This window comes from Sminthopsis crassicaudata, chromosome 4 (genome assembly GCF_048593235.1).
Source record: "Sminthopsis crassicaudata isolate SCR6 chromosome 4, ASM4859323v1, whole genome shotgun sequence".
Taxonomy (NCBI): Eukaryota; Metazoa; Chordata; class Mammalia; order Dasyuromorphia; family Dasyuridae; genus Sminthopsis; species Sminthopsis crassicaudata.
This window is the reverse complement of record NC_133620.1, coordinates 289,978,517-290,006,061: the sequence shown is the minus strand read 5'-3', so window position 1 is coordinate 290,006,061 and position 27,545 is coordinate 289,978,517. Positions and strand designations below refer to the sequence as shown.

Below are 27,545 nucleotides of genomic sequence, written 5' to 3'. Positions count from 1 at the left end.
TACAAGCTCTTTCGTACGGGGCAGTGCTCTGTGCCATTCCCAAGTTTCTCAGTCTGACTGGCAGGGGCAAGTCAGGCTTCCTCTTCTGGAGCCAGCTCAATCCGGGGAGCTGAACACTGATTGCCTTTCACCTAGTTTTCCCCTCCCTTCTTCTTCTGTCTGTCAGCTGTTGTTGCATTACTTCTCTATGCATTTTAAAGTGTGCCTTTTCTGTGTCTCCCCCAGCTCCTGGCTTGATGAGGATGGAATAATTGTGCTACATGGCAAAGCACCGAAAAATGAAATATTTAGTGACTCTACACAGCCTCTCATCATCAGTCCTACACTTCCCCCTCCGCCAAGGTTCTCTTAGTACTTGGATTTTCTTCCCTGACAGAATATGATCACAAAGTTTATTATTGTTCCCTTTCAGCCCCCAGTAAACAAGATAACAACAGAGCATGCATTTTTGCATGTGAAGAATTTATTCTTCTACCTTGTTCCACAGAAAGACCCACCTCCATCCATCCCCTCAAAAGAATAACACAGAAAAAATGAGAATTCCCTTAAGTGTTATAGATTAAGCAGGTGGAACCTACATATGTTATTCCATAAAGGATTTGACCTATAATGAAGATACTCACAAGGAGTGAGGGACCTAATTTTATTGTTGCCTCCTACTTGTTTGATCTTAGAGGAATTCCTTTCTTTCTCTGGGCCTCAATTTTCTCATCTGTAAAATGAGAATGTTGGTCCTTACAGTTCTATATGAAACAAATACACTTTTTTCTTTTCTTTTTTTTTTTTTTCTTTTTTTCCTGAGGCTGGGGTTAGTGACTTGCCCAGGGTCACACAGCTAGAAGTGTTAAGTGTCTAAGGTCAGATTTGAACTCTGGTCCTCCTGACTTCAAGACTGAAGCTCTATCCACTGCGCCACCTAGCTGCCCCTGAAACAAATACATTTCTGAATAGGATAGGGAGGCTGGCTATCTGTTACATGTTCTTCTGGAGGAGGGGAGGGTTTGAGTGTGGCCACTGATAGACCATGTGAGGCTTTAAGAGTGAAATGAACCATGTTTGGGAGTCCCCTGGAGGGGGAACCAGTCCCTAAAGGCTTTCTCATTCCTGGGTAGCCATTGGCTAGTGTTTGGGCTTTTTGGTAGCAGAGAGTTCCCAGGGATCCCAATGGGTAGTTCTCTATATCCACAGGGCCTTGGGTAGGAATTCCAAGCCTTTCAAAGCATTTAGGAATATGTCTTCCTTTTCTTTACAGACAGATTTTCAGAAAATCTGGAGTCTCCTAAAGGGGACCTGAGGTCTTAACCCACATCCATTGATGTCATCTAGACTGTTCCACACGACAGGAGGGCTGCTAGGTACAGGACATGCTGTTCCTGTGGTTTCTCCTCTCTGGTCTGATTCCCTGGATTCCCTGCTTCTGGCATATAGCTGGTCCATGGAGCAGCATCCTGAGCATGTTGTTTTGGTCCGGACCACTGTCTTTCCTGGCTATTCTTGGATTGTGAGTGTCTTCTCTTGATTAAGCATTAAATACAGGGCCATAGGGAATCATTTAACGTTAGCCTTAGTCTAGGGGGTTTTCCCTCTAACTTTGCCTTTATCGGAAGTGCTTCTGTAATAGTCAGTTGGGAAAGGATTCTTCATTTCATCTTCTTTCTCAACTTCTCATTACCTCTCTGCCCTCTTCTCTTATCCTTATTTATATTTCCATCACAGTTATAATATTCTAGCCATGATAATGGATTGGGGTAATAGTTGAAGTACAAGGGGAATTCAAGCACATATTTCTTTTTCTCTGACTAATCTTCTTTAACATCTCACAAGTTTTTTACTCCTTTCCACTCAGTGCTAAATTATTAGCAGCCGAGAATGACATAGACCTTTCCTCTTGCAAATGATAGCAATGGGTGTGGGATACAGTGGCCCCAGCTCCTATTGTCTTAGATAACCCCGATCAATTTAGTACCTTCTACACCATCTCCCATGCCGTCTACCTGCCAAAGACACCCAGTTTCCTGGGCAACACTTACCAGGTGCAGATCTGAAAATGGAAAGAGATGTCTCTGGACCCGTTGAAGAAGCTCTCTTTCTCAGTGCCTTGCTTTAGCTGGATTTTGTGTTCTGCACAGCCTGACTTGTACTCTATGTGTTGCTGGTTACTGGAAAATCGGGTGGGTCAGACAGCCAGTGGGGTTGGGGGAAGGGAACGTCACCTGATCTTCAGCAAAATAGTTGGCAAGACTGGGGTATGCTCAGCTGTCGGCTGTAGGGCTACCACAGGGTGGAGGGGGATGGGTGGAGAAAATTGGGTAAGGATGAAGGATATAAGAGGGGGAAGGGAAAGGGAGTAAAACAGGGGAAAATAGATTGAGGTAAAGGAAGAAGATTAAAAGGGAGAAAATCAGGAAGAAGAAACTGAGAGGAAGAGTGAGAAAGCAAGAAGAAAGAAGAGAAAGAGAAAAGAAGGATAAAGGTGAATATGAGAAGGGAGGGGGAAAAAGAGATGGGAGGAGGAAGGCAAGTAGTGGACGAGGTCAGAGAAGAAGAGACAAATCATAGAAAAGACTCAATATTGATATTTTGCTATAGAGAGAAAGTGGGACCAGCTGCAGAAAACATGGGATTTCTTGCTCTGCCCCTCCTTGAAGATCTAAGGTGCTTCTTTAGAAGAGTTTGATAATTCCTTACCCTTAGAAACAAGGGTGGAATACTTTTCTTTTTTAAAAAATTAAAAAATATTTTTATTTCATTAAAATTTTCCCAAATACATATTTTAAAATTTAGCAATTGTTTAAAAAAATTGAATTCCAAATTCTTAACCTCCCTTGTGTCCCTCACCTTACCTCAAGAAAGCAAGCAATTTGATATCAATTATACATGTGAAGTCATATAAAACACATTTCCATTTTAACCATGTTGCAAAAGAAAATAGACCAAAAAACCTAAGAAAAATAAAGGTTAAAAACAGTATGTTTCAATTTGCATTCTGAGTTTGTCAGTTTTCTGGAGGTGGATAGTATTTCCTTTGGAATTGTCTTGAATTGTTGTCTTGACCAAAGTAACTAAGTTTTTCACAGTTGATCAAACAATATTGCTGTTACTGTGCACAATGTCCTTCTAGTTCTGCTCAGTTCACTTTACTTGATTTTATATGTCTTTTTAGTTCGTTTTTCTGAAACCATTATGTTAGTCATTTCTTAAAGTACAATAATATCCCATCACCATCATATACCACTACTTGTTCATTTATTTGTTCAATATTAATTGGACCTCCCTTCAATTTCTAATTCTTTGCCACCACAGAAAGCTTGCTATAAATGTTTTTGTACAAATAGATACCTTTTCTTTTTCTTTCCTCTCTTGGGAGAGGTATCAGAGGGTATGCAGTTTTGTATAGTTCCAAATTGTTCTCCAGAATGCTTGGAGCACTTACAACGCCACTAACAGTGCATTACCAAACACAATATCAAATCTGTCACCACAACCCAAAAGAGTAGCTGGTATCATCACATTATAGTCAAAGAAGTTACTCAGAGTGATTAAAAGAATTGAGCCAGCTGAAAAAAGTTAAGCCAAACTTCAAAATGCATGCAATTGATGGCTTCAAAACAGAACTGGTTGTCCTATGAGGGGTTTAAACACTATATTTTACTTTGTGTAACATTAAGGACCTTCATGCAAGCTCAGGGTTATCTTACAGTCTTGGGGGGATTAACAGTGCATGATCTGTAATGTACCTAGGAAGTTTTTCTTTTTCCCATTTCTTAAGCTTGTTATAGAAGGATTGGGATGACACACTGGAGAGATGTCTTGAGATGTATTATGAAAAGATTCAATTAAGCCAAAAATAATACTAATAATGATAATTATAATAAAATAACAAAACAGAACTCATAGCTTTAAGAAAACTACGTAAGAGGAATTTTATTTACCTCACTGGGTACAATTAAGCTCAACTTTCATTCATGAGAGAATCTCTGACCTGCATAATTTGTACCCTTTTATGGATTAATGTTAAATGTCCCAGCAGTTATTGCTCAATAAAGGTCATATTGGAAACATGGAAGAAAAAAAAATTAACATGGAGGTGGGGCAGATAGGTGGCACAGGGTATAGAGTGTCAGGCCTGGAGACAGAAAGACTTATCTTTCTGAGTTCAATGCAGCCTCAGCAAGTCACTTAGCCCTATTTACTTCAGTTCCTCATCTATAAAATAAGTTAGAGAAGGAAGTGGCAAACCATTCCAGTACCTTTGTCTGGAAACATGAAGAGTCAGACGTGCCTGAACAACAACAAGCTACACATCCACAAACACACACAAAATTTTGGGATGGGGAGGGAGACTCATGATATTTCCAGAAATGACTAATGTAGAAATATATAAATTTAAAGTAAAAGAAAAATTCTGATCATTTACCCTGTGTAGGAGGTAGTATTATTAATCCCATTTTATAACTGAAAGAATTAAACATCTGAGGAAATAATTTGCAACACAGATGCTAAACATCAGAGCTGAAATTCAAACATATCAAAGTCCAATACCTCTCTACTAAAACATAACATCTCCTGCCGGTCATAAGAGCTTCCTCTCTTAGAAGCTGCTAATTCTCCTTTTCCTCCAGCTGAAGTTCATTCTCCCTTCACTCTAGCTAATCAATGAATCAGTCAACAAATATTTAAGTATCTATTATGGGTTTAGTCCTGTGTTAGATGAATCCTGTAGTAGAGAATATAGAGGAGTAGGGAAAATATTTTCTAACCCTGAGAATCTGAAGTTAACCATCTGGTTGAGGGTCATGAAAAAATTATAGAATGAGGCAAGATGGAATATCATTCATGGTCCTGAGCTGAAAGGGCTAACTTTGTGAGAGTTCAAAAGAATAAAAAGAGCTGGGATGGTCTGATAAAATATAATCATGGTGTCTTAGGAAACAAGGACGGGACCATGCACGTAGGAGAGTAGGAAATTAGGCAGAAAAAGAACATTGAACATAATTGTGGAGAGCCTTGAACTCTAGGCTGAAAAGTTTCTAGCTTATTCTACAGAGAAGGGAGAATCTTTTGACTTTTGAACTTTTGAACAAGGCTTTTGAACAGGGATATTACTTGATGAAAGGGATATTTGGAGACAATTCATTGCCCCCCAAATAAAGGCTTTCCTTAATAGTGGTTTGTTCCAATTACCATTTTCACTCGAATTTTCCATTTATCAATGATGTCTGTCTAGTTCTGGATGGATTAAACCTGGCAGGGATGCCATTCATTTTAGTGCCCATCAAATTATTTAACTGAAGAGGATCCAGCCCACATAGATTATTGTGTACTTGACTTGCTGTTTAAAGATTCTTGTTCTACCTGTTATAGAGTAGAATATTATTAGGACATTGAACTTTCCCTGAACATTTCACTTCTGACAGAAGGAGGCTTGGGAGAATGATTGTTTCTGAACTGAAGATTTACATGAAATCTATAGTTCTAGACTTGATATCCTCAGAATACCACAAAAATCCTAATATTTCTCTTCTAGTTCCACATACACCCTTCAAGGACTGGTCACTTATGATCGATAGTTCCTGGGACTTTTAAGCAGTTAAAGCCTTTCTGTTCATGAACCCTTGTCACCCTATGAACCTTCTCATGTATGATGCTCTTCATGGTCACAGATTGTTTTACAGACAATAGTCTGTAAGGAGGATGCTTTTGATTCATTTATTTCACATTCCTTTTGTCATGTGACATGGAATTATACATATAATTATGATTATAATTAATTATAATTCTCAAGTTCCAAGCCCAAGTGGTGCCCTTCACTTCAAAAGTTTCCTGTATGAGTGGGACTCAGAGTCTGGATTCAACTTTTGAGGAATCTGATTCCCTAAAAGAGTGGAATCCGTTTTTTCTCATTTCTTTTGACTCTTTATGCTCCAATTTCCAATTAAAATTTGAAGGGTTTTTTGTTTTTGTTTTGTTTTGTTTTTTTATAACTTTGGCAACTGACTGAGTTATTTTAATCACTCTGAGAAGTGAATTTTTTGACTGCACTGTAACAATAGACACTAGCTTCTCCTTGGTGACAGATTTGATGTTGTATTTGGTAGCCCTTTTCCCACCCTCACTGGTGATTTTCTCTATCTTTTTGGATACCATGACTTACTCTTCATTATTGCCTCCCTCTTCCTTTTCCTCTGTTGAGCTCAAGGAATAATGTCAAGAATTATAATAGTTCCTCTCAGGGTAAATTGTCACCCTCTTGGGTTTGACCTTAAACATTAGCCAAACCCAGACTTTGTTTTAGAGATTTTCTCTGGACCTCCAGGGTGAGGGCATGAGCCATAGTGATCACAAGAAATCTAACTCTCCTTTTTGGGGTATTAGCCTTTCTCTAGGATTCCTTAAGACCAGAGCAAAAGTTTTTTTTTTTCTTGCAGGGTACCCTGAATCACAGGTGACAGATGGAAAGCAGAAATTCCTAAAATCAGTTCTTAAAGGAGGTCATAGACTCCAGACATCTTTCTATCCTGACAAGATTAGATGCAACACTGTTTGAAGTCAGGTAATGGAACACCTATCCAATCACTTAAAAACTTAAAAGATTCTACTTAATGATTATTAATACACATTCTAGTTGGAGGCAGATTTCTGACTTCTTTTCTACAAATATTCACTAATCGCTTTGGGTCAATTTCAGACAGTTTACAGAACATAACATTCATATACCATAACTTATTCAGCCATTCTCTAACAGATGGACATCTTCTCAGTTTCCAGTTCCTTGCCACTATAAAAAGGCCTGCTATAAACATTTTTGCCCATGTGGGTCCTTTTCCCTTTTTTGTGATCTCTTTGAGGCCCAGTAGAGACACCGCTGGATGAAAAGGTATACACAATTTGATATCCTTTTGGGCATAGTTCCATAATGCTTTCCAGAATGGTTGGATCAGTTCACAACTCCACCAACAATGTATTAGATGACATGGAATTTTTGACTGGAGGTAGAGTATAGTGCCTGGAGCACCAGTTTAGGAGTAAGAAGATGGGTCCTTATGCTCATTTTTACCTTCTTACTAGTTGTGTGATCTTGAGCAAGTCCCTTTGGTAATGAATAAATGAAAAGTATTTATGAAGCATTTATCTGTACAAGCACTGTGCTAAGTTCTGGGACACAAATTGAACAGTAAGATTCTGTGCCCAAGAAGCTCACGAATATTGGTGGAGACCACACATATGGAAAGCCTTAACTATAAATAGAATGGAAAGATCCTGTGGTCATTAGAGTGTGAAGGCAAAAAATTTAATGTCATTTCCATTGATAAGATCATATTAGTGGGGGAAGGAGAGAGAAGCTCCCCCTGTGGTAGACCTGGCACTTGGATGGGCATGAGTCCATAAAAATAATTTTGCATAATTAGTACTAGCTATATGTGAGTCTCTTCCTACCTCAAATTCTCCTATTTGCTTTTCGCTTTTATTCTCTCCACAACTGCAGTGTTATTCCTGTAGGCATGTAGACTTCTCATACATGGACAACCTGCCACAAACCATCTGGGCAACCCCAAGAAGTATGATCCATCCATAGTCATCTTGAAGCTTTATTTAAAAGGAGATGTTGGGGATCTAGCTACATTCCCTTCTTTCACGCCTCTGTCCCCTCACCTCCTTCCTTGAAGCGTCAGAAATCATGTTTCACCATGCAAAGAGTAAATTGATAGTAGGGTCCTGCTCGCCCTGAGCTTGCCCTTGCACACTGCCTGGTGCTTCATTGGGGTGGGTTCAGATTACTTAAGACTTAGGAAAAGGAGGCCATGACCTCCTTTCCCCCTTACTTACCTCCTTGAATCTAAATCCACAGCAGCTGACATCCTAGAACCAGAGAACACTTAAATAGAAACTAGCTATTGAGACCAAAACCATCTAGTTCAATGCTTTCAATTTACAGAAGTAGAAACTGAGATCCAGACAAACTGATTTATCTGGGGGTCACACAGCCAGTGGTAGAACTAGATCTAGAAACAAGGTACAAGCTTTAAAATCTTTAGTTATTTATTTAGTAATTTTTAAATGAAGTTTTGTATTAATTTTTTTTTTCATATAGCACACCATCTTATGAAGAAGCGTTATTCCATAGTTTTTCTAATGACCAGATTTATTTTTTTCTGTCTTTTTTTGCCTTTTAATGTCACAGTGTTGGGTGACCTGATCTTCGTAACAAGGAAATCTGGGAGGGTTAGGGGACGGACACACTGCTTAGGTTTTAAAAGGATCTCTCCATCTTCAGAGGCAATGTAATGAGGTGGATATAGAGCTGTCCTGAACCAGGAAGTCCTGAGTTCAAGTGTTGCCTCTAACACAGTCTGATTGTGATACCCTGAGCAAGTCACTTTATCCTCTTACTGCTGGACACATCACTCTAATGACATCACAGTTGCTGTTCCCTCTATCTCTTCTATTCAGTCTGCATTGTCCTGAGATCAGTAAAACTGTTTCTTTGGTCTGAAATACCCTCCTTCCCACCTTCTTTGCCTCAATCTGTCCGTCAGATACCAGCTTAAAGTTCTCTCTTCCCTTCTCCCTCCAGGCCTTTTCCAATCACTCAGAGTGGAGTCTTCCCTGACTTTCTAGCTGATATTTAAGAAATTAAATTCAATTCTGATGGACGTGGCCTTCTCCAACAATGAGATGAACCAAATTAGTTTCAATAGAGCAGTAGTGAACTGAACCAGTTACACCCAGGGAAAGAACTCTGGGAGATGATTATGAACCACTACAAAGAATTCCCAATCCCTCTGTTTTTGTCCTCCTGCATTTTTTATTTCCTTCACAGGCTAATTGTACACTGTTTCAAAGTCCGATTCTTTTTGTACAGCAAAATAACTGTTTGGACATGTATACATATGTTGTATTTAACTGATACTTTAACATATTTAGCATGTAATGGTCAACCTGCCATCTGGGGGGAAGGAGAGGAAAAGTCGAAACAAAAGGTTTTGTAATTGTCAATGCTGGAAAATTACCTATCCATAAAATTTTGTAAAAATTAATTAACTAATTAATTTTTAAAAATTAAGTTACACATAACAACTCTTACACCCAAACACACACATGTGCACATGCATGCACACACACACACACACAATTTTATTTTCAGGTTCTCTCCTTCCTAACTTCCCTTCCCTGCTTCCTTCCATCCCTACCTCCTTCCATCCACCCGCTGAGAAAGTCAGAAAAACAAAATCCATTAGAAACATTTATAATCAATAAAACATATTCTTGCATTGTCTATATCTAGAAAAATATTAGTACATATTCTGAAGCTATCATATCTCTGTCTGGAGATAAGTGGGATACTTCATTCCAAGTCTTTTGGAATTGTGTTTGGTTGTTTTGTAGCTTAAAGTTCCTAAATAAGACTTCCATTTTCAAACATGACCACAGTGGAAATTCATTTTGATTATTGCATATGTGTTACGAGAGCTTTTTTTTTTTTTTTTTCTTTTCCAATTGGAAGTAGAAATGGAAAGAAGAGGGGGCATAAGAAGAAGAAAGAAAGAAAACGGGAAAGAAAAAAGAAAGGAAGAAAATAAATTATTGAAATATCCTTTTTTATGTGCAGAAAATAACAGAAAACCAAAGGAAGGTGAAAAGGCCTCCACATTCATATAACAGCTTTAAAAGTCATACATAAACTTTATTATATATTTTAAAAGAAAAGTAAACTGGTTATAATAGAGATTTATATTTTCATGTCCAAACACTTTCTTTCTTTGTATATAATGAAATACCCATTTTATTTGGAGTTTAGTAACTTCAGAAGAAATAAAGGTTAAAATAATTTTAAATAAGAAAGAAACAAACTTCAAAACCAAAGCATGGAATTGAGAAGTAGGAACTCTTAAAAGAAGGCCTTGTTTTTGTTTTGCTTTTTTTTTTTAGAACAGTATGAAGTAAGCTCCTTTGTCAAGAAAAGTAGTGTAGATGCCTTTGGGAAGAGAAGAAGAGATTTGAGATAATTATTGTGAGGAAAATGATAGAGTCAAGGAAGAATAGAATTACTTTATATCCATAAATATCATAGTTGTATGACTTTCTCCAGTGAAAGTCTGCAGGGGTGAGGAGGAGCAGAAAAGAAGAATCAGGAAAGGCAAGAAGATGGGAGACATGAAGTTGGAAAGGGATAAAATTCAATAGAATGATGAGACAAGGCACTCCAGAGGTAGAAAGCAATTTAAAGTTTAACTATTTAACTGATTAAGATTTTGAATGATACCAGAGTAGGGATAATGACTAAAGGTTTCTATAAAGAAGAAGAAAAGGTTGAGGGAGAGGGAAGTGTTATCAGAGAGAAGAATTTCAGACTTATGGATACTTGTGGGTGATGATGAAATACAGGTGTGATGCCTAAGGTGGAGTGATGATGGGAAGAGAAGTTTGATGAACTGAGAAGTAATGGTGTTTAGGGAAACTGAACATGTACATTGAACTCCAAAGTATAAGGATGGGATTAGAATGGAGAATTCTGTAAGCCACCAGGTACCAAACCTTCTGAGAAAGGAGGGAGAATGAACTGGGTATGGCAATTAATGGCTTTTTAGATCTAGGTAAGGTACTATATCTGTAAGATAAACACACATGTCAGTGAAATACATACATACATATAAGTATATACACAAATATACATGCATGTATGTATTTGTATATACATATGTATATATAATACATATCTATATCTATATATACTTGTGTGTATATCTGTGGGTAGAGCAAACCTCAAGGATTTGCTCTAGATAGATAAGTGAATTGTAGGAGATTCTAGGAGAACAGCCTGAAACTGGTAGTAAGAAGCAAGAAGCATGCTTATTGATCTTCCCAGATCAGTGTTTTGGAATAGGGACAGTGAAAATGAGAGAAAATACATGTAGTATTGGAGAGGATGGCCAGAGATGCGGTCATCATCTAGATTTCTGTGACAGCAAGAAGCATGAAAGGAAAAAGGATCATATGAAAGAGAGTTTGTTAACAATATAACAAATTTTCAAAGGGCACAATAAAAGGGACAGCAGGGGGGAAGAATGACATGGATTGGTATGAGACAAAGATTTTTTTGTGTGTGAGGGAATTGGAGTTAAATGACTTGACCAGAATCACACAGCTAGGAAGTATTAAGTATCTAAGACTGATTTGAACTTAAGTTCTCCTGACTTCAGCGTTGCTGCTCTATCCACTGCCCCATCTAGCTGCAGATATTCTTTTTTTTTTGGAGTTATACATGTACATTCATTTTTTTTTTACATTTTTTCCATATGAATCATGTTGGGAGAGAAACATCAAAACAAAAGGGAAAATCACGAGAAAAAAAACAGAAGGAAAAAAAAGTGAATATAGCATATATTGATTTACATTCAGTCTCCATAGTTCTCTCTTTGGATGTGGATGATGTTTTCCATCCAACGTTTATTGGGATTGCCAAGGCAGTGATTCTGAACCACTTTTGTATCATGAGCTATTCTGGCAATGTGGTGTTGTTGCCTATGGACCCTTTCTCAAAATGATGTTTTTAAATGCACAAAATAAAATACATATAATTCTTTGGAATCCTCTGGGAAAACAATTATATTTAAATACATTTTTAAAATTTTAATTCAGAGAACCCAGATTAGGAGCCCCTGGAGGGAATAAGATACATAATAATATACATGTATTTTTTGTGTATATATATATATATATATATATATATATATATATATATATATATATATATATATATATACCCAAGGAAAAGGATCCTTTGCCTAGGAAGCCTGTGAATCTCAAGGATCCTGAGAATGGAATAAGGCAGTGGCAATATTCATTTAATGATTATTCCCTCAGCAAGAGGTGGAAAGAAGTTGGGTGGAAGGAGAGGAGACAGCATGGCAGATTACACAATACCCACTCTGGTTTGGCCTGGTGTGCAGTTAGGGACTGGAGTCAGAAGAGAAAGAGTCTTCAAACTGAGATACCAACTCTTCTTGTTGGGACAAAGAGTCCCTGCCCTCAAGGAGTTTCCAGTCGGTTGGGAAAGTCAGGACTCAAAGCTAAGGACAGCTGCAAAATATTAAAAACAAAGACAAAATGAAAACTCTTTTGGACCAGAGTTAAAGAGAAGCCTAATCTATGTGGAATTAATCAAGAAAGAAGGCTTTTTGGAAGCAATTTTGAAGGAGATAAAGAACTCAACTGTGAGCAAGCAGGCCAAGAGGACTCTTAGCTTTGTCATCATACTTCCTGGCTATGCCCCTGATGGCAGGGAGAGAAAATATGACACAATATATTTTGTCTTTTATAGTTTGCAGCCAGGGGACTGTCTTTGGCTTTTGTATCATCTCCAGTTTTCTCCTTAACAGGGAAATCCCTGCTTGGAAATATTCCTCCAACTTGCTTGGCCTTGAGGTTCCCACTTTAGCCAGTGGATAAATCATTTGTTTTACAAAAAAAGGGTACCATGTTTTTCATGTTGTATTTGAATGATGGAGCCTGATAGTAGTCCTTATTCTCTTGGAGCTCAGGGCTCCATCTAATGAACTTGCCAAACTCAGTTTCACAACAAAGAATCTGTCACTTCCTCAGCCTAATTTTAAGGGAGCTGAAATATTCCTGTGGTCTACACATCTTCTCCTTTCTGTTTTCCCCCATCCTACTTGCCTCCATCTCACTCTGAAATTGTCTCATCAAAGTGTCTGATAGATCAGAGGCCTGGTATAGGGGAAAGAGCCCTAGGCCTGGGATCTTATGGATCTATACCTCGGTCTTATGGTTATGTAGTTTCATGGATTTGGAGCTGGAATAATAATTAGAGTTCTAGCTAATAATAGCCAGCATTTTTGTAGTGCTTTAAGGTTTGCAAAGCACTATACAAATATGATCTCATTTGATCTTCTCAACAATCCTAGGGGTGAGGGGTTGTTTTTAATCCCATTTTTTAGATGAGGAAACTGAATCAGGCAGGATACATTGGGAATGGTGAGGTAAAATGAGTCCTGGTGCTTTCAAGCGTGGATTCTGTCATTTGCTGCCTTCCTGTGGTATCTTGAAAATGTTACTTACCTTTTTTTTCTTTTTCTAATTGAGAGGATAAAACTATATCACTTCCTATGTCCCTTCCAACTCTAAAGCTATGATCCTCTTATGTTACTTAGAAAAGAGGGGAGTTCTTTTAAAAAAAATGTTATTTTTTTATTGACAGAACATATGCATGGGTAGTTTTTCAACATTGTCCCTTGCAATCACTTCTGTTCCAACTTTTCCTTTCCCTCCCTCCATCCCCTCCCCTAGATGGCAAGCAGTTTCATACATGTTAAACATGTTAAAGTATATCTTAATACAATATATGTGTACATATTTATACAGTTCTCTTGTTACACAAGAAAAATCAGATTTAGAAAGGTAAAAAATAACCTGGGAAGAAAAACAAAAATGCAAGCAGTCCACATTCATTTCTTTCTCTGGGTGTAGCTGGTTCTGTTCATCACTGATCAATTGGAACTGAATTGGATATTCTCATTGCTGAAGATAGCCACTTCCATCAGAATTGATCCTCATTCAGTATTATTGAAGTGTATAATGATCTCCTGGTTCTGCTCATTTCACTTAACATCAGTTCATATAAGTCTCTCCAAAGCCTCTCTGTATTCCTCCTGCTGGTCATTTCTTACAGAGCAATAATATTCCATAACCTTCATATACCACAATTTACCCAACCATTCTCCAATTGATGGACATCCATTCATCTTCCAGTTTCTAGCTACTACAAAAGAGAGCTGCCACAAACATTTTGGCACATATATGTCTCTTTCCGCTCTTTAGTATTTCCTTGGGACATAAGCCCAGTAGTAGCGCTGCTGGGTCAAAGGGTATGCACAGTTTGATAACTTTTTGAACATAGTTCCAAATTACTTTCCAGAATGGTTGGATCCATTCACAACTCCACCAACAATGCATCAGTATCCCAGTTTTTCTGCATAAAGAAGGGAGTTATTTAGGATTTTCCTCTCCCTTTTTTGCTCCTATCTCTCTGTAATCTGGTCCTTCCTCAACACAACCCTTCTGTCCCACTCTATGGGACTGTCCCACCCTTTCCCCCCATATGGATGTGTTATAATGTGGAGTTTTGAGCACCACTATTTGGATCACATTTCTGTTGCCTAACATTTCTATCTAAATCCTTTCCCCTAAGGTCTTATGCCTCCCAGATAATCCCTGCAGAGATCAGCAACTTTTGAAAACTGGAACCTGGTTCTGCTCCCACTTTCCCACAGCCAGCCTTATACTTCTCTATAGTTTCTTCAGTGCTGTCCCATCTGAAGGGGCTTGATAAAAAAGAAAACAAATGTTCTTCCTCTCACTGAAAGCCTTTGTTCTTCAGCCCCATTCCAATCCTTTCTTTTACTCTCTCCATTTTCCTTTTCCCTCCTTGCCTTTTCCGCTTTCTCTAAACCCTTCTTCTCCTCTTTTTTTATTCTTTTTTTTCTGAGGCTGGGGTTAAGTGACTTGCCCAGGGTCTCACAGCTAGGAAGTGTTAAGTGTCTGAGGCCAGGTTTGAACTCGGGTCCTCCTGAATTCAAGGCTGGCGCTCTATCCCCTGCGCCACCTAGCTGCCCCCACTTCTCTTCTTTTGTTTCTTTTCTCATATCTGTCTCCATCAATTTCTGTCTCCCCCTCATCCTTTCTTTCCATTCTCCTCTTTATGTTCTCTCTCTCTATCCTCTCTTACTTCTGTTTCTGTTTCTTTTGCACTGTACCAAAGTGTATTTTTTTATTTCTGCCTCTCGCATTTAATCTCTTTTCTTCTTCCCTATCACTGTGTGTACCCTACTAGACCTTATACTTCTTGAGGTCAGGGACCAGGTTTTGATTGTCTTTGTATTTCCTCTACTGTCTAGAATAGTGAGTGCTTTGGAGATATAAGGTGCTTTATACATGTTTAATGAATTGTTGAACTGTTACTGTTTCTTTCTCTCCATTTCACTGTGTCTAACTCTCTGAATGCATTTTTCTGTCTCCTTATCTGGAAAGCATACCATATTAGCACCTATTAATATAGTAGAAGTCCCAGGACATTGGAATTGAAAAAGGAACTTGGAGATCATCTAGTTGAATCCTCTCATTTTACAAGTGAGGAAACTGAGCTCAGGTAGTTAGGCACTACGGCCAGAACCTGGTTTCACAATTGTACCACATTCACAAAGGCTCTTCCTCATTGAAAAGAGATGAAGGGAGGCAGATTCCTTGTGAATTTTTAATCTGTACAATAACGAATATGTGGTGTGTGAAGCCCAATTATATCCTATAAATATTGCAGCTCCCTATCTTTTCATGATTGAATTCTTTATTATCTCTTAAGCAAATCTATGTGTAACATTTATGAGGTTTCTATAGAAGCTCAGCATTAGATGCTGTCAAAGAAAAATGCTTTGCCCGGGTCCAGCTTGCTACCTTCTCTTTACTGAACATTCTCCCCGACTTTTATTTGAATTAAATTTTTTCTTTCTTCCTGTTTCTGGAATGGGCTACATTTACACTGGTGTGCCTGGTCTGAGATGTGAAGGGGCTTCTTACAATATGTCCCCTTAGGATGCCCCCAAATCCTACCATCTTCTCAACCTACTGTTTTGTGTCTTGAAGAATCTTCAGTTTCCTAGCAGCCGCTATGCCAATGCTCCTGGGGATGCAGAACAAATGCCTCAAACTGTCATTGGCCGTTATCACTTTACAGGAATTAATTAATGTGTCAGATATCTTCCAACAGGGAAAAAATGACAAGCTCGTAAGACCCTGGGAAAAAAGTATTGATGGAAAGAAGAAGGGATTTATAGAATCTTCTAATGTTAGAGCTGGCAGGGTCTTGAGAGACTCTCGAAGCCAATACTTCCTCCTTCCCCCTATCCCCATTTTATAAATGGAAAAATTGAAGCTGAAAGAAAGGAAATAAAATGCCTAAGATTGCAGAGCCACTCAGTGACAGAGCCCAGATGAAAACAGGACTCCTGGTTCCCAGGCCAGTGATCTTCCACCATACTATGCAATTTACTGCATTCCCCTTCTCAGCAATATCTGGTGTTTGAAAAGGGGATGCCAATAAAGGCAATGCTGCAACCCAAGAGACAAATTTCTAGTGGTGGAATTTCAGCACTTGAGGGACAATCCCTAAAACAGGAGAACCTTGCTAGCACTCTTAAAACTATATCCTAACAATGCTTTGTCCAAAAGGGATGAGGAAGGCACTACAGATTTCAGAGGGTTGCTTGTGCCCATAAGAACTCATCACCCTTGCCCCAGTTGCTGCCAGTGCTCCTGTGCTTATTTATAGTTATTTTCCTGGGAATCCTCAAGGAGCTAGCTGATCTAATTGAATAACTGAGCAAAAGCACAGCTGACCAATAATTTAATTGTGGTGGGAAATGAAGTTGGTTTCTGCTAGAGGCTGCGGACCCATTATCCTTACTTGTTTTGATTGAATTGGGCATGTGAGGCTGCAGTCTCTTCCATCCCCGGGACTAGTCTCCCACGGCCCATGGGGCTGTCTGCCTTTTCTCTGTGACAATTAGGTGATGCACGTTCCAGGCACGACAGGCCCTGAGCAAGTCTGAGAAGTACTTGAGGTTTGCTTTTCCGGAAGTCCCACTCTGCACCCTCCTGGGAAGGGTTGCCACTCTGATCCCAAAGACCTAGATTCTCCCTGGAACTAGTAAAGGGACGGGTTGGTGCTGGGAAATGTGAAAGTCTTGGTTCAGGACACAGAGTCATATTATCCAGTAGGCATGAAAAGCGTGTCTAAGCTGAGATCTGAAGAATATTTAGAAAATGAAGACTGTTTGTCTCCCTTCCCTGATAGAATTTTCCCTTTCATGACCCTGGGGTCTGAAAAAAGGACATGTAGGGACCAGACATAGCTCCCTCATAGCAAAGGAGCCCAGACTGATTCACATCAGGGCACCAGGAAACATGTAGCTGAGTAACGGGGTAAAAAGGACAGGGACACAGATCCTATGCAATACTCTTAAAACCCAACATTTGAAGCAGAAAGACTCCTAGAGAGGGCCAGTCAGGAAGGTTCTATATCCTTGTTCCTCGTGAGAGGCAGTACAGGGGTTCATAGCCCAGGATCTCTCTCCATGGATAGATTGCAGGTCTGTGAACTTGGATGGGGTAAAAAAAAAAAAAAATTATTTCAAAACATCATTGGTTTCCTTGGTAATTCTATATTTTATTTTATGTATTTTAAAACATTAGTCTAGTCAGTAGTGAAGGTAGAAGCTAGTAGACTAAGATAGTATTTTAAGAATAATATTGACAAAATCCCCATAAACCTGGGGAGATGACTTTTTTTTTTTTTTTTCCAAGCATCCTACAGTTACCACCCTCTGAGGGGAAGGCTGGTATTCTGATCCCATAGACCTAGATAAAGTGAGTTGCCTCCCCTGCTATTCCTGATGGTTGATATACAACATGGGAGGGACCCTCTGGAAAGGGAGAAAGAACCACATCACAGAGATCAGGGGTGAAATGCCCCTGCAATGTGTAAATTGTTTTGGCCCTCCCTTCACACCACAGAAGAAATCTGATTTTTTTTCTTTTTCTTTTATGGGGTGTTTATAGCATATTATTATAAAATTTGGGTCGGTACTATACAACACTATATGTTTTAGGCGTTTCTGAGTTTCTAAGCTTTTTCTGTGTCATCTTCTGGCCTTTGTCTGTGACTTATGCAAAACTAGTTCTGCCCTCTGGGGCAAAGAGGAACAAACCTAATCCCTCTTTAAATACCTGAAATCAGCTGTCATGTGCCCCCCTCCCTATCTTCTCCAGGCTGTTTAGCCCCTTTCCTTGAAAAAAGCTTTGTGGTTGGCCACATTTCCTAGATTCCCATTTAATTTCTTATGTCAATTCACGAAATACTGAAACCATGATGGGGAAAGTTGCGATGGGGAAGGAATGATTGTACTTCTTTTCGTTGCTGCCCTTCAGTCTGAGGGAGCTTCTGCTCGACCCAAACCTGCACCACTGTCCACCTGCTCTTCTGTGACTTCTTTAACTGCCATCCCCTAAGACTTCTTTAGAACAAGCAGTCTTGATTTGGGGGAGGTAGGTCTGTGAACTTCTTTTAAAATTTTGATAACTACATTTCAGTAAAATTGGCTGGAATGTAGAGGATGCCTATGTAATTAGCTTGGAAAGATAGATTGAAGTCAGACTGTCAGACTGTGAAGGGTTGTAAACAACAGAGCCTGTATTTTATCATAGGGCAATAAAGAGGGAGCCTCTGAAAGTTTTGGAGGAAGTCTCATGATCTGCCTCTGTTTTAGGAAGATTATTTTGGGAGCCATATGGGGGATGGCTCAGATGGGTGATTAGCAGCACTAGTTTAGTCAAGAGGCTAAAGTAGCACAGCTAGCACGTGAAACGACATCTATGAACTCATTTTGGGGGGGTAAGAATGAGGTAATTGGGGTAAAATGACTTGGTCAGAGCTGGTCAGGGCTTGAGGCCAGATTGGAACTCCTGTCCTCCTGACTCTGCAGCTTGTTTTACCCCTTGCACTACCTGTCCGCTCTCATCTATGAGCTCTTTAATCTACTCTTTTATCCATTTCTACCATCCACTGGAGTTGGGAAGTGCTTTGTTGAATATAGCAGCTGGGTTGAGCTTTCTTCAGCCTTCTCAGTCAAGCAAGACTTCTTTCAGACAATGATCATAAAACTTTTTCCTTCTCATTCCTCTTGTGCAGGAAAGTACAGAATAATCTTCTGATTTTTTAGAACTATTTTGTTAACCATGTTTCTTCTTAATTCTTCTTTATGCTTCTTTACCCTGAACTAAAACTGCATTGCACTGACCCTCCCTTAGTGTTAGTTGTCAGCTAACACTATCAGAAACCCATTTTAGGATTTATCATACACCTGATTGAGATAAATCTCCTCAAAGTTTCCTCAAACAAAAAATGACTTGAGAGATTGTGGTAAAAAAAAAAAAAAAAAAAAAAAAAAAAAAAAAAGAACCCTTCTCTAACCTTACTTCCCCTCAGCATCCCCTCTCTTCTGTGCTGAGAAGAGCTGGTTAGGAAATTCTAAAAGAGATTTCTATTCAAACAGCAAATATTGTTCTGGCTTCAAAGACATTGTGACTTTTCTTCTACTTCCTCCACAACGGTCCCAGCTTTGTCCCTTTCTTTGTCTTTTCTATGCATTCCATAAGACTCGCAAGGATGCATTAATAGAAAACAATGTCCAGGATGAGGCAGGATGAGATACATGATGTATCGAGTTCAATTCTAGGCCTTGCATTTTGGGAGGATGTTGACAAATGAATGTGTTCAGAGCAGGATAAACTAAGTTAGCAAGTAGACTGGAAGCTAAACTACTGAAAGCTTTTTTCTTTTTTTTTTTTAAAAGGAAACGGGCTAAACAGCCTGGAGAAGACAGGGAGGTACAATTCAGCTGATTCCAGGTATTTAAAGTTGGTCACTTAGAAGAGGGATTAGGTTTGTTCCTCTTTGCCTCAGAGGGCAGAAGTAGGAATCATAATAGTTGGCAGTTTCAGGGAAGCATATTTAAGGATTCATGGGAGGAGAAACCCAAATAATTAGACATGTGCAGAAGATTGTGCGCTACCCCTCAGCTGGGGCCTTTGGACAAAAACTGGATGAGCATTTGTTGGGGATTCTTGGTAAGTTGACCTCTGACCTCCCATTTAAAGCTTTTAGCTTCTGTGGTGCTTTGGAGGAAGGGTCAGTCTAACACATACCAGACTGCCCTGTCTGGTGCTATGTTCTATAGGTCAAACTGTTCTAACTTCCATAAACCCTTAGAATGGTAATCAGCAGAATCGTCACAACATGAGCCACTGTGGTCATCCATCATCCATCCGTCATCACTAGCGTAACGTCTCTTTTGTCAGTAATAGCCTTCTCCAGGGGCTGCCCCTTGGTAAAATTGTGGCCTTAGAAAATCAGGGGGGCACAAAGTACTGGACTTGAACCAGCCCTAGGGCCTGGCTGTGCTTCTTGCTTTCTTGTGTGATTTTGGGCAGCTCATTTTCTCTCTCTGGGTCTGCATTTCCTCTTTAATAAAATAAAGGCATTGGTCTTGATGATCGATGTCCTCCTACCTTCCAGCTTTAAACCTCTAATTCTGAGTTAGGAGATTTGAGTTCAAATCTTAGTTTTGCTACTGAATTGAGAGATTTACACTAAATGATCTCTAATAGCTTATTTAGTGCTTTTCAAACCTACAATTTATATTATTTGGTTGTCACAAAATTCCTAAGAGGTAGATAGTGCTGATATTATTCTCCCTATTTTATAGAGGAAGAAACTGAGACCAAGAAAGAGGATGTCATTTTTCCAAAGTCATATAGCTAGTAAATAGCAAAGTGGGGTCTCGAATCTGGATTTAATTTTAGTCCAGTATTCTTTTCCTTATACCTAAATCATTTCCTTAATGCTATAGAATATGGAACTGGCCTTTAGATACTCTAAACGCCTCACTGCCTGGAGAAGGAACATGCCTCCATGTTTACCTTTAGCCTTCATGGTCCTTAACCACAGTGCTCCAACTTTTCAAAAGTACAAAAATAGACTCCATAATATTTATGCAGACACAAAAGTTGAAAACAACATAAAACAATTAAGAATTCAATCTTGAGGCATATAAGTCCTCACAGTAGAGGGAGAGATAAATGAAGTAGTCAAAGTAGGGCCTGAAGTATTTAGATAAGGGGAGGAAAGAAGAAAGGATCTGAGAAGAATAGCAAGACCTAAATTTGGTGAGTGAGTATGCCAGAAATTAGGGGAAGCAAGGATCTTTTTTTTTCTTTTCCTTTTTTTCTTATTTTTATTCTTTATGTATTTATCTATCATTCATTCATTTATTATTTATTTATTTATTTTTTATTATAGCTTTTTATTTACAGCCTTGACAATTGCAAAACCTTTTGTTCCAACTTTTCCCCTCCTTCCCCCTACCCCTTTCTCCAGATGGCAGGTAGACCAATACATGTTAAATATATTAAAGTGTATGTTAAACACAACATATGTATACATGTACATACAATTGTTTTGTTGCACAAGAAGAATTGGACTTTGAAATAATGTACAATTAACCTGTGAAGGAAATAAAAAATGTAGGCAGACAAAAATAGAAAGATTGGGAATTCTATGTAGTGGTTCACACTCATCTCCCAGAGTTCTTTCGCTGGGTGTAGCTGGTTCAGTTCATTACTGCTCTATTGGAACTGATTTGGTTCATCTCATTGTTGGAGAAGGCCACGTCCATCAGAATTGATCATCATATAGTATTGTTGTTGAAGTATATAATGATCTCCTGGTCCTGCTCATTTCCCTCAGCATCAGTTCATGTAAGTCTCTCCAGGCCTTTCTGAAATCATCCTGTTGGTCATTTCTTACAATAATATTCCATATAATAATATAATAAAAATATTTCCATGTAATATTACATATACTACAATTTATTCAGCCATTCTCCAATTGATGGGCATCCATTCAGTTTCCAGTTTCTGGCCACCACAAAGAGGGCTGCCACAAACATTCTTGCACATACAGGTCCCTTTCCCTTCTTTAAGATCTCTTTGGGGTATAAGTCCAGTAGAAACATTGCTGGGTCAAAGGGTATGCACAGTTGAGCATAGTTCCAAATTGCTCTCCAGAATGGCCGGATTCTTTCACAACTCCACCAATAATGTATCAGTGTCCCAGTTTTCCCACATCCCCTCCAACATTCTTCATTATCTTTCCCTGTCATTCTAGCCAACCTGAGAGGTATGTTGTAGTATCTCAGAGTCCTCTTAATTTGCATTTCTCTGATCAATAGTGATTTAGAGCACCTTTTCATATGGCTAGAAATAGTTTCAATTTCTTCATCTGAGAATTGTCTATTCATATCCTTTGACCATTTATCAATTGGAGAATGGCTTGATTTCTTACAAATTAGGGTAAATTCTCTATATATTTTGGATATGAGGCCTTTATCAGAACCTTTGACTGTAAAAATGTTTTCTCACTTAATTGTTTCCCTTCTAATCTCATCTGCATTAATTTTGTTTGTACAAAAGCTTTTCAATTTGATCTAATAAAAAATTTCTATTTTGTGATCAATAATGATCTCTAATTCTTTGGACATAAATTCGGAAGCAAGGATCTTGATCTATCTGGATAAGGTATACAAAAGGATAGAAAAAGGTTAAAAAGGTTAAAAAATGGGGCAGGTGATAGAAAGCCTTGAATCATAGGCTACAGAAATAGTCTTTAGCCATTGAATAGATGTTGCCTCAGACAAACTGATATCTGGCAAAGATTTTAATTTAGAAAAGCTAAAGTCACCCACTGTATCCCAGGCCATTACCAGTATTCTTCACTTTTGTTTTGCCACTGGTCTTCAGTGACTCAGAAAATGAGGCTAACGATTTTGTGTAGTTCTGCCTGCACTTAATTGCAGAATTTCAATCCATTGAAATGCAAATTAAGACAACTCTGAGGTACCACTACACACTTCTCAGGTTGGCTAAAATGACAGGAAAAGATAATGACAAATATTGAAGAGAATGTGGAAAAACTGGTACACTAATAGATTGGTTTGTTTTTATTTTGATAAAACTTTTTATTTTCAAAACATATTCACAGATAATTTGACAACATTGATCCTTGTGTTTCAGATTTTCTCCTCCTTCCCACTTCCTTCTCCCCTAGAGGACAAACAATTCAATATATGTTAAACATATTAAAATATATGTTAAATCCAATATGTATAAACATATTTATACAAATCTCTTGCTGCACAAGGGAAATCAGATTAAAAAAAAAAAGGAGAAAGGAAATGAATAAGAAAACAAAACGCAAGTGAACAACACCAAAAAAAGCAAGAATGTTATGTTATAATCCACATTCAGTTTATACAGTCCTCTCTCTGGTTGTAGATGATTCTCTTCATCACAAGATCATTGGAATTGGCATCAATTATCTCATTGTTGGAAAGAGTCATTGTATAATACTGATGTGGTGATGTACAATGATCTCCTTGGTTCTGCTCATTTCACTCAGCATCAGTTCATGTAAGTCTCTCCAGGTCTTTCTAAAATCATCTTCCTGATTATTTCTTATAGAACAATAATATTCCATAACATTCATATACCACAATTTATTCAGCCATTCTCCAATTGATGGGCATCCACTCAGTTTCCAGTTTCTAGTCACTACGAAAAGGGCTGCCACAAACATTTTGGCACATGTGGGTCCCTTTTCTTCCTTTAAGCTCTCTTTGGGATATAAGCCCAGTAGTAGCACTGCTGGGTCAAAGGGTATGCACAGTTTGATAACTTTTTGAGCATAATTCTAAATCGCTCTCCAGAATGGCTGGATCCATTCACAACTCTACCAATAATGTATCAGTGTCTCAGTTTTCCTACATTCCCTCCAACATTTGTCTTTTTCCCTCATTTTAGCCAATCTGAGAGGTGTACAGTGGTATCTCAGAGTTGTCTTAATATGCATTGCTCTCATCAATAGAGATATTAATACATTGTTAGTAGAACTGTGAATGGATCCAACCATTCTGGAGAGCAATTTGGAAATGTGCTCAAAATATCATCAAACTGTGCATACCCTTTGACTCAGCAGTGTTACTACTGGGCTTGTATCCCAAAGAGATCTTAAAGGATGGAAAGGGACTCCCATGTCCAAAAATGTTTGTGGCAGCCCTTTTCGTAGTGGCAAGAAATTGGAAACTGAGAAGATGTCCATCAGTTGGAGAATGGCTGAACAAGTTATGGTATATGAATGTTATGGAATATTATTGTTCTTTAAGGAATGATCAGCAGGATGATTTCAGAGAGGCCTGGAGAGACTTATATGAACTGATGTTAAGTGAAATGAATAAAACTAGGAGATCACTATATTTGCAACAGCAAGATTATATAATGATCATTTCTGATGGATGTGGCTCTCTTCAATTGATTCAGGCCAGTTCCAGTGGTCTTATGATGAAGAAAGCCATCTGTACCCAGAGAGAGGACAGTGGGAAGTGATTGTGGACCACAGCATAATATTTTCACTCTTTTTGTTGTTGTTTGCTTGCATTTTATTTTCTTTCTCATTTTTCCCCTTTTTGATCTGATTTTTTTTGGAGCAGCATGGTATTTGTGTAAATATGTATAGAGAAATTGCACATTTGAGCATATTTTGGATAACTTGCCAACTGGGGGAGATGGTGGGGAAAGGGAGGAAAAAGATTAGAACACAGGATTTTATAGGGGATGAAATTATGTTTAAAATTATCCACATATATATTTTTGGGAAAAAATCCAATTTATGAACAAGTTACAACATCATCCTCATGATATCATTGGTCCTCTGAGAATGAAGGATGAACAAGGAATTACAGCTTTGTCATATAGGCAATGGGGAACCATTAAAGGTTGTTGATCAAGAGGGGGGCATAATCAAACATATATTATGAAGATTATCATTTGTAAAGAATGGATTGGAAAAAAGGGAGACCAAAGGCAGAGGAACCAATGAACAGATTACTTAACAGACCAAGACAGAGGTAATAAGAGGATGATAGTGGGATACAGAGACTTGAAAAACACTTTGAAGGGAAGAAAGGAGAGGAATAGAGAATGTGGTTGGATATTTTCCCTTTATTTTTGCTTCCTGGAAACACCTGAGCTGACAAGGAGATATCTCTTTCTTGTTCTTCCTCTTATTCTCCAATCAGATTTTTTTTCTCCTGCTTCAGAGGACTGAGTTGTTCAGTGATCTCCAACTCTTTGTGACTTCATGGACCACCATATTGTCCATGGGCTTTTCTTGCTGGAGTGGTTTGCCATTTCCTTCTCTAGTGGTGAGGAAGGAGCTTCTTTATTGTCCTTTTGCAAATAACCATCCTGGAGGTTTAAATATCAATAGGGAAACTTTCCTGGTGGAAACTTATCTAAATTTGCCCTAAGGTATTTTTGACTTGTTCAGCTTCTGGACTTGTGGCAAGTTCTTTATCCTTACCAGAAACCTTGTATCTCTCCCTGTTCCAGTCTGTCTAGGGACCTTTGCCAACACTGCTCCTTCTCATATATCCTAGCCCTCTTCTCCTGGGAATTGCTGCAGGCTGGCTGTTTGTTTAAGCCCAGACATCTCAGTATGATTGCAGAGATTAGAGGGCCCATACCAAAAGTGCCTGTCCCTGACCTGGGCTAAAAGATAGAGTTGCTTCCTAGCAAGGTTTTTATATTTCACTTAGATCCTTATAATGGTCTAGTTTGCATTAATGTGTACTTGGCATCTTCCACACTGGACCCCAAACTCCAGCCTGTTATATTGGAAAGTATACTAGGCAAGCAATTAGGATATGTGGGTTCCAGTCCCATAGGACTCTGGGGCTATGAAACTAATCAATTTTCTCTGTGAACTTGGGCAAATAGCTTCCCTTCTCTAGATCCCACTTTTCTCCTCTGTAAAATGAGTTGTATTAGGTGACTTCTGAGGGATTTTCCATTTATGGGACAGTGAACTTATGACACATGGAAATTGCTTTAGAAATATTTGTTGAATGAATGGAAGATTGACTAACAAAATTCATTCTCTCAGTAGCTCATAGCAAAATTATGAAGGAATTGATTTATCTTCAAAGCCTCCACCTTCTTGGGATAGAACAATACAATGAGGAAGAAAAACCCTTAATTTGTCCACATGGGAGCTGGGGAGGGAAGATAGGGAAGGGACAAGAACTCTTAGGATACACTTAAGTTCTCTGCTGGGCAGGTAGAATGGTAAGGAAGGGAAAAAGGCAAGATAGGCTAGGCTGTACTCACCTGAAGCGTTTCTACCTATTGAAAAGAATCTAAGGACTGTCAATTATCCCTAAATTTCAACATCCTGGGACAAAGCTGTTGGCCTCCATGAGGGGTTTCTGTGATGTCACATAGTCCATGAGATCTGAAAGGAATCTCAGAGCTCTTTGCTGACAGGTACCCATTTGCCTAGCACTGCGTCTTAACATACTTAAAAATTTGGGGGGTTTTGAATGTAACTGACTAGTTTCTGAAGAATGCTTTTTATAATAACCTTGACAAAGTGACTTCCAGTCTTTGAATGGACTCAGTGATGGAGAACTTATTTCCCTGTGAAACTTTTGGATGACTCTGATTTTAAGGAAGTGGTCTTTATTTCAAATCAAAATTTGCTTCTCAACAATTTCCATCGCTTCACTGCTTCTGCTTCCATCTCTGGAGCCCAGAAGAACAAGTTTAATAACTTGATCACTTTACAACTTGAAGGCAATGATCACATTTCTTCTGTTTTCCAAGCTAAGCAATCCCAACTCTTATGAATCACCATGTGAGTTTCAACTTTTTCATGAATCTAGTTGGTCTCCTCTAGCTGTGCTTCAGTTCATGCGGATTCTCTCTCACATGTGGCCCCCCGAGTAGAACATAGTACCAGATGGGGTCTTGACCCTTTGCCTCTCAATATAGTTTAAGATTGAATTAACTTCCTTGTCTGCCAGGTCATGCTGTTGACTCGTAGAGTGACTGAGCTACATTCATGGAACCTGTTCACCAAAACTTCCAAGTCATAATAGAATCATAATTGTTTTTTTTTTTTAACTTTTTAAAATATTATAGCTTTTTATTTTCAATATATATATATATATATATATATATATATATATATATATGGATAATTTTTGACATTCACCCCTACAAAACCCTGTGTTCTAATTTTTCCCCTCCCTTCCCTCTTTCCCTCCCCCAGTCAGCAAGTGATCCTATATATGTTAAACATGTGCAATTCCTCTACATATATTTCCACAAATATACTGCACAAGAAAAATCAGATCCAAAAGGAAAAAAATGAGAAAGAAAACAAAATGCAAGCAAACAACAAAGAGTGAAAATATGTTGTGGTCCACATAGTTCCCACAGCCCTCTCTCTGGGTGCAGATGGCTCTCTTCATCACAAGACCATTGGTGAAGAGGGCCACGTCCATCAAAACTGATCATTATATAATCTTGTTGTTGCCATGTATAATGATCTCCTGATTCTGTTCATTTCACTTAGCATCCATTTAATATTCATATACCATAACTTATTCAGCCATTCTCCAATTGATGAGCATCCACTCAGCTTCCAGTTTCTTGCCACTACAAAAAGAGCTGCCACAAACATTTTTGCACATGTGGATCTCTTTTCCCCCTTTATGATCTCTTTGGGATATAAGCCCAGAAGAAACATTGCTGGATCAAAAGGTATTCACAGTTTAATAGCCCTTTGGACATAGTTCCAAATTTAAGCTTTTCCTTTTAGATGATGGTCAGATGGGAAGGCTTAGGTTTGTTCATGCTTTCCTTCTTTTCCATAACACTTATGGAAGTCCTTTCAGATAGACTGACATATGCCTCACACTTGATGTATATTCCTACCTCTGGAAAAAATGTGGCTTAGTGTGAAAAAGCCTTTGATTTGGATCTAGGGTGAATCAATAAACATAATTTATTAGGTGTCT

General features: G+C 38.5%; 1 protein-coding gene and 1 long non-coding RNA gene across 3 annotated transcripts in view; one reads left to right on the top strand and one right to left on the bottom strand.

The window, feature by feature from the left end:
• The window catches only part of IP6K3 (inositol hexakisphosphate kinase 3), a 34,649-nt gene extending 32,496 nt beyond the window's left edge, over positions 1-2,153 (bottom strand). Inside the window, exon 1 of one of the 2 annotated variants that reach the window (XM_074311251.1) lies at positions 2,031-2,153. The gene's annotated coding sequence lies outside the window, so the exon portion shown is untranslated. The remainder of the gene's footprint in view (positions 1-2,030) is intronic. The other variant, XM_074311252.1, reaches the window with a different exon arrangement.
• Positions 2,154-2,354: 201 nt separating this feature from the next.
• The window catches only part of LOC141566559 (uncharacterized), a 49,448-nt gene continuing 24,257 nt past the window's right edge, over positions 2,355-27,545 (top strand). Inside the window, exons 1-2 of the long non-coding RNA XR_012489351.1 lie at positions 2,355-2,473; positions 6,429-6,553. This is a non-coding gene — a long non-coding RNA (uncharacterized LOC141566559). The remainder of the gene's footprint in view (positions 2,474-6,428; positions 6,554-27,545) is intronic.